The sequence below is a fragment of the Xyrauchen texanus genome, chromosome 16 (assembly GCF_025860055.1).
Source record: "Xyrauchen texanus isolate HMW12.3.18 chromosome 16, RBS_HiC_50CHRs, whole genome shotgun sequence".
Lineage (NCBI taxonomy): Eukaryota > Metazoa > Chordata > Actinopteri > Cypriniformes > Catostomidae > Xyrauchen > Xyrauchen texanus.
In genome coordinates, this window is record NC_068291.1 from 45,542,588 (window position 1) to 45,556,300 (window position 13,713).

The window sequence follows — 13,713 nt, forward strand, 5'->3', positions numbered from 1 at the left end:
ACTGTGTTTACTAAAGAACGACCGATATTGATTTTTACAACCAATATCAACCCGATTATTTGTATGTTTACATGTCCGATAACCGATGTGCAGAACTGACTTTTGATCAGTTACATTTTTAATTCTTCTTTATATTTTAAAAGTTATAAATAGAACTTGCACTCAGTTAGGAAAAATCTTAAATATTAAGAGGACCCAACAGAGAAAACTCGATTACAATATTACAACTGTAAAGACACATGTGATATTATCCTTTTAATATAATGACATCTTACACAGACTGGTGTCACATCACATGATCTCCAGACTTGTTAGCATCTTGCTAGTTAGATATGTGCATTCAAGACATTTCACTAAATTGAGTTTTTAATTTAATGGCAGAAGTCAAGGTTTATAATCCTTCATTTACTTTTCTAGGACTTTATTTTTACTGATACCTCCATGAAATTCAAATATTCTCCATTAGAGGAGACTATATAAATTCATATATCATATAATCATAATCTATATATAATCACCATCTATAATCTATATATATAATCATAATCTACTTCTACAATCACCACCTATAATCTATATATATATAATCTATAATGTATATATAATCATAATCTACTTCTACAATTACCATCTATAATCTATATATATAATCATAATCTACTTCTACAATCACCACCTATAATCTATATATATATAATCTATAATGTATATATAATCATAATCTACTTCTACAATTACCATCTATAATCTATATATATAATCATAATCTACTTCTACAATCACCACCTATAATCTATATATATATAATCTATAATGTATATATAATCATAATCTACTTCTACAATTACCATCTATAATCTATATATATAATCATAATCTACTTCTACAATCACCACCTATAATCATATATATATAATCTATAATGTATATATAATCATAATCTACTTCTACAATTACCATCTATAATCTATATATATAATCATAATCTACTTCTACAATCACCACCTATAATCTATATATATATAATCTATAATGTATATATAATCATAATCTACTTCTACAATTACCATCTATAATCTATATATATAATCATAATCTACTTCTACAATCACCACCTATAATCTATATATATATAATCTATAATGTATATATAATCATAATCTACTTCTACAATTACCATCTATAATCTATATATATAATCATAATCTACTTCTACAATCACCACCTATAATCTATATATATATAATCTATAATGTATATATAATCATAATCTACTTCTACAATTACCATCTATAATCTATATATATAATCATAATCTACTTCTACAATCACCACCTATAATCTATATATATAATCTATAATGTATATATAATCATAATCTACTTCTACAATCACCACCTATAATCTATATATATAATCTATAATGTATATATAATCATAATCTACTTCTACAATCACCATCTATAATCTATATATATAATCTATAATGTATATATAATCATAATCTACTTCTACAATCACCACCTATAATCTATATATATATAATCTATAATCTACTTCTACAATCACCACCTATAATCTATATATATATAATCTATAATGTATATATAATCATAATCTACTTCTACAATCACCACCTATAATCTATATATATATAATCTATAATCTACTTCTACAATTACCATCTATAATCTATATATATAATCATAATCTACTTCTACAATCACCACCTATAATCTATATATATATATAATCTATCATCTATATATATATAATCTATAATCTACTTCTACAATTACCATCTATAATCTATATATATATAATCTATCATCTATATATATATAATCATAATCTACTTCTACAATCACCACCTATAATCTATATATATATAATCTATCATCTATATATATATAATCTATAATCTACTTCTACAATTACCATCTATATTCTATATATATAATCATAATCTACTTCTACAATCACCACCTATAATCTATATATATATAATCTATAATGTATATATAATCATAATCTACTTCTACAATTACCATCTATAATCTATATATATAATCATAATCTACTTCTACAATCACCACCTATAATCTATATATATATAATCTATAATGTATATATAATCATAATCTACTTCTACAATTACCATCTATAATCTGTATATATAATCATAATCTACTTCTACAATTACCATCTATAATCTATATATATAATCATAATCTACTTCTACAATTACCATCTATAATCTATATATATAATCATAATCTACTTCTACAATCACCACCTATAATCTATATATATATAATCTATAATGTATATATAATCATAATCTACTTCTACAATTACCATCTATAATCTATATATATAATCATAATCTACTTCTACAATCACCACCTATAATCTATATATATATAATCTATAATGTATATATAATCATAATCTACTTCTACAATTACCATCTATAATCTATATATATAATCATAATCTACTTCTACAATCACCACCTATAATCTATATATATATAATCTATAATGTATATATAATCATAATCTACTTCTACAATTACCATCTATAATCTATATATATAATCATAATCTACTTCTACAATCACCACCTATAATCTATATATATATAATCTATAATGTATATATAATCATAATCTACTTCTACAATTACCATCTATAATCTATATATATAATCATAATCTACTTCTACAATCACCATCTATAATCTATATATATATAATCTATAATGTATATATAATCATAATCTACTTCTACAATTACCATCTATAATCTATATATATAATCATAATCTACTTCTACAATCACCACCTATAATCTATATATATATAATCTATAATGTATATATAATCATAATCTACTTCTACAATCACCACCTATAATCTATATATATATAATCTATAATCTACTTCTACAATTACCATCTATAATCTATATATATATAATCTATCATCTATATATATATAATCTATAATCTACTTCTACAATTACCATCTATATTCTATATATATAATCATAATCTACTTCTACAATCACCACCTATAATCTATATATATATAATCTATAATGTATATATAATCATAATCTACTTCTACAATTACCATCTATAATCTATATATATAATCATAATCTACTTCTACAATCACCACCTATAATCTATATATATATATCTATAATGTATATATAATCATAATCTACTTCTACAATTACCATCTATAATCTATATATATAATCATAATCTACTTCTACAATCACCACCTATAATCTATATATATATAATCTATAATGTATATATAATCATAATCTACTTCTACAATCACCACCTATAATCTATATATATATAATCTATAATGTATATATAATCATAATCTACTTCTACAATTACCATCTATAATCTATATATATAATCATAATCTACTTCTACAATCACCACCTATAATCTATATATATATAATCTATAATGTATATATAATCATAATCTACTTCTACAATTACCATCTATAATCTATATATATAATCATAATCTACTTCTACAATTACCATCTATAATCTATATATATAATCATAATCTACTTCTACAATCACCACCTATAATCTATATATATATAATCTATAATGTATATATAATCATAATCTACTTCTACAATTACCATCTATAATCTATATATATAATCATAATCTACTTCTACAATCACCACCTATAATCTATATATATATAATCTATAATGTATATATAATCATAATCTACTTCTACAATTACCATCTATAATCTATATATATAATCATAATCTACTTCTACAATCACCACCTATAATCTGTATATATATAATCTATAATGTATATATAATCATAATCTACTTCTACAATTACCATCTATAATCTATATATATAATCATAATCTACTTCTACAATCACCACCTATAATCTATATATATAATCATAATCTACTTCTACAATCACCACCTATAATCTATATATATAATCTATAATCTATATATATAATCATAATCTACTTCTACAATCACCACCTATAATCTATATATATATAATCTATAATCTACTTCTACAATCACCACCTATAATCTATATATATATAATCTATAATGTATATATAATCATAATCTACTTCTACAATTACCATCTATAATCTATATATATAATCATAATCTACTTCTACAATCACCACCTATAATCTATATATATAATCATAATCTACTTCTACAATCACCACCTATAATCTATATATATAATCATAATCTACTTCTACAATCACCACCTATAATCTATATATATATAATCTATAATGTATATATAATCATAATCTACTTCTACAATTACCATCTATAATCTATATATATAATCATAATCTACTTCTACAATCACCACCTATAATCTATATATATATAATCTATAATGTATATATAATCATAATCTACTTCTACAATTACCATCTATAATCTATATATATAATCATAATCTACTTCTACAATCACCACCTATAATCTATATATATATAATCTATAATGTATATATAATCATAATCTACTTCTACAATTACCATCTATAATCTATATATATAATCATAATCTACTTCTACAATCACCACCTATAATCTATATATATATAATCTATAATGTATATATAATCATAATCTACTTCTACAATTACCATCTATAATCTATATATATAATCATAATCTACTTCTACAATCACCACCTATAATCTATATATATATAATCTATAATGTATATATAATCATAATCTACTTCTACAATTACCATCTATAATCTATATATATAATCATAATCTACTTCTACAATCACCACCTATAATCTATATATATATAATCTATAATGTATATATAATCATAATCTACTTCTACAATTACCATCTATAATCTATATATATAATCATAATCTACTTCTACAATTACCATCTATAATCTATATATATAATCATAATCTACTTCTACAATCACCACCTATAATCTATATATATATATATATAATCTATAATCTACTTCTACAATTACCATCTATAATCTATATATATAATCATAATCTACTTCTACAATCACCACCTATAATCTATATATATATAATCTATAATGTATATATAATCATAATCTACTTCTACAATTACCATCTATAATCTATATATATAATCATAATCTACTTCTACAATTACCATCTATAATCTATATATATAATCATAATCTACTTCTACAATTACCATCTATAATCTATATATATAATCATAATCTACTTCTACAATCACCACCTATAATCTATATATATATATATAATCTATAATCTACTTCTACAATTACCATCTATAATCTATATATATAATCATAATCTACTTCTACAATCACCACCTATAATCTATATATATATAATCTATAATGTATATATAATCATAATCTACTTCTACAATTACCATCTATAATCTATATATATAATCATAATCTACTTCTACAATCACCACCTATAATCTATATATATATAATCTATAATGTATATATAATCATAATCTACTTCTACAATTACCATCTATAATCTATATATATAATCATAATCTACTTCTACAATCACCACCTATAATCTATATATATATAATCTATAATGTATATATAATCATAATCTACTTCTACAATTACCATCTATAATCTATATATATAATCATAATCTACTTCTACAATCACCACCTATAATCTATATATATATAATCTATAATGTATATATAATCATAATCTACTTCTACAATTACCATCTATAATCTATATATATAATCATAATCTACTTCTACAATTACCATCTATAATCTATATATATAATCATAATCTACTTCTACAATTACCATCTATAATCTATATATATAATCATAATCTACTTCTACAATCACCACCTATAATCTATATATATATAATCTATAATGTATATATAATCATAATCTACTTCTACAATTACCATCTATAATCTATATATATATCATAATCTACTTCTACAATCACCACCTATAATCTATATTATATAATCTATAATGTATATATAATCATAATCTACTTCTACAATTACCATCTATAATCTATATATATAATCATAATCTACTTCTACAATCACCACCTATAATCTATATATATATAATCTATAATGTATATATAATCATAATCTACTTCTACAATTACCATCTATAATCTATATATATAATCATAATCTACTTCTACAATTACCATCTATAATCTATATATATAATCATAATCTACTTCTACAATCACCACCTATAATCTATATATATATAATCTATAATGTATATATAATCATAATCTACTTCTACAATTACCATCTATAATCTATATATATAATCATAATCTACTTCTACAATCACCACCTATAATCTATATATATAATCTATAATCTATATATATATATAATCTATATATAATCTGTATATACTCATAATCTACTTCTACAATCACTACCTATAATCAATATATATAATCTATAATCTATTTATATAATCTATAATCTATATATATATAATCTGTATATATACTCATAATCTACTTCTACAATTACCATCTATAATCTATATATATAATCTATAATCTATATATAATCTATAATCTACTTCTGCAATCATCTATAATCTACATCTGTAATTATAATTTATAATCTATAATCACCATCTATAAACATCTATAATCTACATCTGTAATTACAATTTATAATCTATAATCACAATTTTAAATCTACATTTATAATCACCATCTATAATCTATATATATAATCATAATCTATAGTCTACTTCTACAATCATCTATAATCTACATCTGTAATCACCATCTATAATCTACAAACTCTAATCACCATCTATAATCATAATCTATAATCTATAGTCTACTTCTACAATCATCTATAATTATAATGTACATCTGAAATTACAATTTATAATCTATAATCACCAAATATAATCTATGTATATAATCATAATCCATAATCTACTTCTGCAATCACCATCTATAATCATCTATAATAATCTACATCTGTAATTACAATTTATAATCTACAATCACCATCTATAATCTACAAACTCTAATCACCATCTATAATCTCTATATATAATCACCATCTATAATCATCTATAATCATAATCTATAATTATAATCTACATCTGTAATTACAATTTATAATCTACAATCACCATCTATAATCTACAAACTCTAATCACCATCTATAATCTCTATATATAATCACCATCTATAATCATCTATAATCATAATCTATAATTATAATCTACATCTGTAATTACAATTTATAATCTACAATCACCATCTATAATCTACAAACTCTAATCACCATCTATAATCTCTATATATAATCACCATATATAATCTATATATTTAAACATAATCTATATATATAATCATAATCTATAGTCTACTTCTACAATCACCATCTAATATCATCTATAATCTACATCTGTAATCACAATCTATAATCCATATATAATCACCATCTATAATATACAAACTCTAATCACCATATATAATCTATATATTTAATCATAATCTATAATCTACTTCTATAATCACCATCTATAATCCATATATATAATCTATAATCTACTTCTATAATCACCATCTATAATCCATATATATATATATATATATATATATATATATATATATATATATATATATATATATATATATATATATATATATATAATCTATAATCTATATATATAATCATAATCTACAATCACCATCTATAATCATCTATAATCTACAAACTATAATCACCATCTATATATAATCACCATCTGTAATCTCTATATATAATCATAATCTATAGTCTACTTCTATAATCATCTGTAATCTACATCTGTAATTATAATATATAATCACATGTATATACTGAAGGACAGTTGAAAATGTTTTGATGATGAATCTCTGATGTTCAGTGAGTGTTTGATCACATCAGATTTAATATAAAGACTCATGATGACTCGTTAGATCTGTTTGATGTGATGTTAGAGTGTCAATCAGAGATTCAGTTGAGTGAAAGTGTCGCTGGTGTAATAAAGAGTGATGGATCTGTCTCACACTGTAGAAAGTCCATTATATAATGCTTCTCAGAACTGTTACATAAGCACAGAAGTGGGTCATTCTGAGATACATGTGCACCAACAGATGATGGAGACACTCATTATCAGATGCTCTATTATCTGAAGTCTCATTTGTGCTTCTTGTCAAAACAATCGCAGAAGAGCCGCAACCTTAATGATCTGCTCGCAGATAATAAACATCAAATAACATAAGATCTGATGAATTACCTCTGAGCATTGAGTGCTACTGCAGTGACTCACAGTTCATTAATAGACCAAATCTTTCAAACTAATGCACGAGTTAAAAATGTGTCCTTTGCAATATGAAAATTATTTGTTTAGTTCAGACCAAACATCACAATTACACACAGCTTCTGTATTCTCCGTCTGATTCCTTTATCACATGATCATTTGGGAGGAATGTGTCACATGATGACCTCATTGCTATTTTCAGCCCTGAATGCTCCATTTGATGGATCAAAAAATTAAATATTAAACCAGTAATACAGTTTTCTATTTGTTTAATAAAACTATAAATACTCTGTAAAGATACGACACGAGTGTTCAGAGGTTTTTATTATATCAGTGATAAACTCCACTAGTCTACTGATATTTGGCCATTTTGAGATCAGCAGCATGAGCTGTCCGGTTAAAGGAATATTCCAGCTTCAATACAAGTTACTTAACAAGCATTTGTACCATAATGTTGATTACCACACAAATACAATTTCACTCGTCCCCTTTTTTAACTAAATAAATGGAAGTCAATGGGGTACATTTTTGGAGGGTTTAAAGGCAGAAATATGAAGATTATAATTTTATAAGAGCACTTACAATTAAGGTCATATGGGGAAAGACAAAAGAAAAGTCAAAATATTAATAACAGTCTTGACCAACACACAACAGGTGTCATTGAAAGATTAGAAGCTCTTCTTTCCAATGCATGTAACATTATGACCAAAACTGAACAAGTGTTTGAAATTTGCAGATAAATCAGAAGTGTTACGTTTTGATAATTTACACAAAAAATAATTGTATGGTACGTATTATTGCAATCAGTACAAACATTAAACTGATCAAATATTCATGTGTCATATGTTGTATGAAAGATCTTAAAGAGTAAAATACAACCAGATATTTGTTTTACTCACAGATAAAAATATAGTGAGTAACAGCTAAATATGTCTTTGACTATTATGTTGGAGTTGCTTATATGCAGCGTTTTCCCTTATAACTTCATTAAAGATAAACAGAACATAAAATATGACATATCATTATTTAGAGTCTGTGATTATCTTTCAATGGAGTCCACACACAAGATAATCAGATGTATAGATCATTAGATAATCCACATGAAGCACAATGTTACATATGACCACCAGGAGATGGCGCCAAATACACGACACAGACTCAATGATGACTCAAATGACACAGAATGAAACTCATTCTGTGAAATCTCATGACTAAAATCATGTGTGCATGCTATGCAAACCTTTAGTCATTGTTGTGTTTGCATGTGTAATTAGTTCTTATGTACAATTATTATCTTTTATTTGTTTGGAGATGTTTTTGGACACTATGATACATTATATTTGTAATGTTGGAACTTTTGATTGATTTGTCGCATCAACACAAATGTTTCCTCAGATACAGTCGACATGATTGAGAACAAAACAAAAGCAGTTTATCAGAGCCACATTATTTACACCGACTCACATGTAAAATCAGAAAAAAATATTTTTTCGTTTTGTGGTTATTCAGCATTTTCTTGGGCTGAGAGTCTCTTTATCATTATTTATATCATAAAATGTTTTTAAATATTTTCTTCACAATGATACCAAAACTTTTTTTTTTTTTTTGTTATTGTTTTCTCTCTCTCTCTCTCAAATTCAAATTCAAATGAGCTTTATTGGCATGACAAATTGTACATTGTATTGCCAAAGCATTTATATGAGCATGAAAAATAACAGTAGAACAAATTCTGTATTGAACAAATGTGGGGAAAAAAATAAAAATTATAATATATATATATAATAATAATAATTAACAGTGTATATACTTTCATTGGTGTGTGAGTGAGTGTGAGTGAGCGCGCGCGCGTGTGTGTGCGTGTGTGTGCGTGTGCGTGCGTGTGCGTGTGTGTGTGCGTGTGTGAGTGAGTGAGTGAGTGTGAGTGAGCGCGTGTGTGTGAGTGTGTGCGTGTGTGTGAGTGTGTGCGTGTGTGTGAGTGAGTGCGTGTGCGTGTGCGTGTGTGCGTGCGTGTGTGTGCGTGCGTGTGTGCGTGTGTGTGTGCGTGTGTGTGTGAGTGAGTGTGAGTGAGCGCGTGTGTGTGTGCGTGCGCGTGCGTGCGTGTGGTGTGTAGTGTGTGTGTGTGTGTAAATGGGTGCATCACTGTTTGGTCGACTCTTCCCTCTGTTTGTGGCAGGATTTGATGTATTTTGTCTCTTTGTTCAAGTAAATATTGAGCTTGTGCATCATTCTTTTTGAAGTTGGGACAAATCATTTCAAATTTGGGAAAGAAGTGTTTTGGAATGTTATTATAATGAGGGCAGGTGGTTAAGAAGTGCAGCTCTGTTTCTATTTGTCCTTGGTTACAGTACGGGCATAACCTGCCCTCTCTGGGCATCAGCTCTGCCTGTATCTGCCCTTCTCTATCATCAGGCTGTCTGTCTGTCTGTCTGTCTGTATCTGCCCTTCTCTATCATCAGTGCTGTCTGTCTGTCTGTCTGTATCTGCCCTTCTCTATCATCAGTGCTGTCTGTCTGTCTGTCTGTCTGTCTGTCTGTATCTGCCCTTCTCTATCATCAGTGCTGTCTGTCTGTCTGTATCTGCCCTTCTCTATCATCAGGCTGTCTGTCTGTCTGTATCTGCCCTTCTCTATCATCAGTGCTGTCTGTCTGTCTGTATCTGCCCTTCTCTATCATCAGTGCTGTCTGTCTGTCTGTATCTGCCCTTCTCTATCATCAGTGCTGTCTGTCTGTCTGTATCTGCCCTTCTCTATCATCAGTGCTGTCTGTCTGTCTGTATCTGCCCTTCTCTATCATCAGTGCTGTCTGTCTGTCTGTATCTGCCCTTCTCTATCATCAGGCTGTGGTCGCTCAGTCTGTCTGTCTGTCTGTCTGTCTGTCTGTCTGTCTGTCTGTCTGTCTGTATCTGCCCTTCTCTATCATCAGTGCTGTCTGTCTGTCTGTATCTGCCCTTCTCTATCATCAGTGCTGTCTGTCTGTCTGTATCTGCCCTTCTCTATCATCAGTGCTGTCTGTCTGTCTGTATCTGCCCTTCTCTATCATCAGTGCTGTCTGTCTGTCTGTATCTGCCCTTCTCTATCATCAGTGCTGTCTGTCTGTCTGTATCTGCCCTTCTCTATCATCAGGCTGTGGTCGCTCAGTCTGTCTGTCTGTCTGTCTGTCTGTCTGTCTGTCTGTCTGTATCTGCCCTTCTCTATCATCAGGCTGTGGTCGCTCAGTCTGTCTGTCTGTCTGTCTGTCTGTATCTGCCCTTCTCTATCATCAGGCTGTGGTCGCTCAGTCTGTCTGTCTGTCTGTCTGTCTGTCTGTATCTGCCCTTCTCTATCATCAGTGCTGTCTGTCTGTCTGTATCTGCCCTTCTCTATCATCAGTGCTGTCTGTCTGTCTGTATCTGCCCTTCTCTATCATCAGTGCTGTCTGTCTGTCTGTATCTGCCCTTCTCTATCATCAGTGCTGTCTGTCTGTCTGTATCTGCCCTTCTCTATCATCAGTGCTGTCTGTCTGTCTGTATCTGCCCTTCTCTATCATCAGGCTGTGGTCGCTCTGTCTGTCTGTCTGTCTGTCTGTCTGTCTGTCTGTATCTGCCCTTCTCTATCATCAGGCTGTGGTCGCTCAGTCTGTCTGTCTGTCTGTCTGTCTGTATCTGCCCTTCTCTATCATCAGTGCTGTCTGTCTGTCTGTATCTGCCCTTCTCTATCATCAGTGCTGTCTGTCTGTCTGTATCTGCCCTTCTCTATCATCAGGCTGTGGTCGCTCAGTCTGTCTGTCTGTCTGTCTGTCTGTATCTGCCCTTCTCTATCATCAGGCTGTGGTCGCTCAGTCTGTCTGTCTGTCTGTCTGTCTGTATCTGCCCTTCTCTATCATCAGGCTGTGGTCGCTCAGTCTGTCTGTCTGTCTGTCTGTCTGTCTGTCTGTCTGTATCTGCCCTTCTCTATCATCAGTGCTGTCTGTCTGTCTGTATCTGCCCTTCTCTATCATCAGTGCTGTCTGTCTGTCTGTATCTGCCCTTCTCTATCATCAGTGCTGTCTGTCTGTGTGTATCTGCCCTTCTCTATCATCAGTGCTGTCTGTCTGTCTGTATCTGCCCTTCTCTATCATCAGTGCTGTCTGTCTGTCTGTATCTGCCCTTCTCTATCATCAGGCTGTGGTCGCTCAGTCTGTCTGTCTGTCTGTCTGTCTGTCTGTATCTGCCCTTCTCTATCATCAGTGCTGTCTGTCTGTCTGTCTGTCTGTATCTGCCCTTCTCTATCATCAGTGCTGTCTGTCTGTCTGTCTGTATCTGCCCTTCTCTATCATCAGTGCTGTGGTCGCTCAGTCTGTCTGTCTGTCTGTCTGTCTGTATCTGCCCTTCTCTATCATCAGTGCTGTCTGTCTGTCTGTATCTGCCCTTCTCTATCATCAGTGCTGTCTGTCTGTCTGTATCTGCCCTTCTCTATCATCAGGCTGTGGTCGCTCAGTCTGTCTGTCTGTCTGTCTGTCTGTCTGTCTGTCTGTATCTGCCCTTCTCTATCATCAGTGCTGTCTGTCTGTCTGTATCTGCCCTTCTCTATCATCAGTGCTGTCTGTCTGTCTGTATCTGCCCTTCTCTATCATCAGTGCTGTCTGTCTGTCTGTATCTGCCCTTCTCTATCATCAGTGCTGTCTGTCTGTCTGTATCTGCCCTTCTCTATCATCAGTGCTGTCTGTCTGTATCTGCCCTTCTCTATCATCAGGCTGTGGTCGCTCTGTCTGTCTGTCTGTCTGTCTGTCTGTCTGTCTGTATCTGCCCTTCTCTATCATCAGGCTGTGGTCGCTCAGTCTGTCTGTCTGTCTGTCTGTCTGTATCTGCCCTTCTCTATCATCAGTGCTGTGGTCGCTCAGTCTGTCTGTCTGTCTGTCTGTCTGTATCTACCCTTCTCTATCATCAGGCTGTGGTCGCTCAGTCTGTCTGTCTGTCTGTCTGTCTGTATCTGCCCTTCTCTATCATCAGGCTGTGGTCGCTCAGTCTGTCTGTCTGTCTGTCTGTCTGTCTGTCTGTCTGTATCTGCCCTTCTCTATCATCAGTGCTGTCTGTCTGTCTGTCTGTCTGTCTGTCTGTCTGTCTGTCTGTATCTGCCCTTCTCTATCATCAGTGCTGTCTGTCTGTCTGTCTGTCTGTCTGTATCTGCCCTTCTCTATCATCAGTGCTGTCTGTCTGTCTGTCTGTCTGTCTGTCTGTCTGTCTGTCTGTATCTGCCCTTCTCTATCATCAGTGCTGTCTGTCTGTCTGTCTGTCTGTATCTGCCCTTCTCTATCATCAGTGCTGTCTGTCTGTCTGTATCTGCCCTTCTCTATCATCAGTG

At 30.0% G+C, this 13,713-nt stretch overlaps 1 protein-coding gene across 1 annotated transcript in view; it reads left to right on the plus strand.

The window, feature by feature from the left end:
* Positions 1-13,713, plus strand: part of fancm (FA complementation group M) — a 72,496-nt gene that overhangs the window by 42,395 nt on the left and 16,388 nt on the right.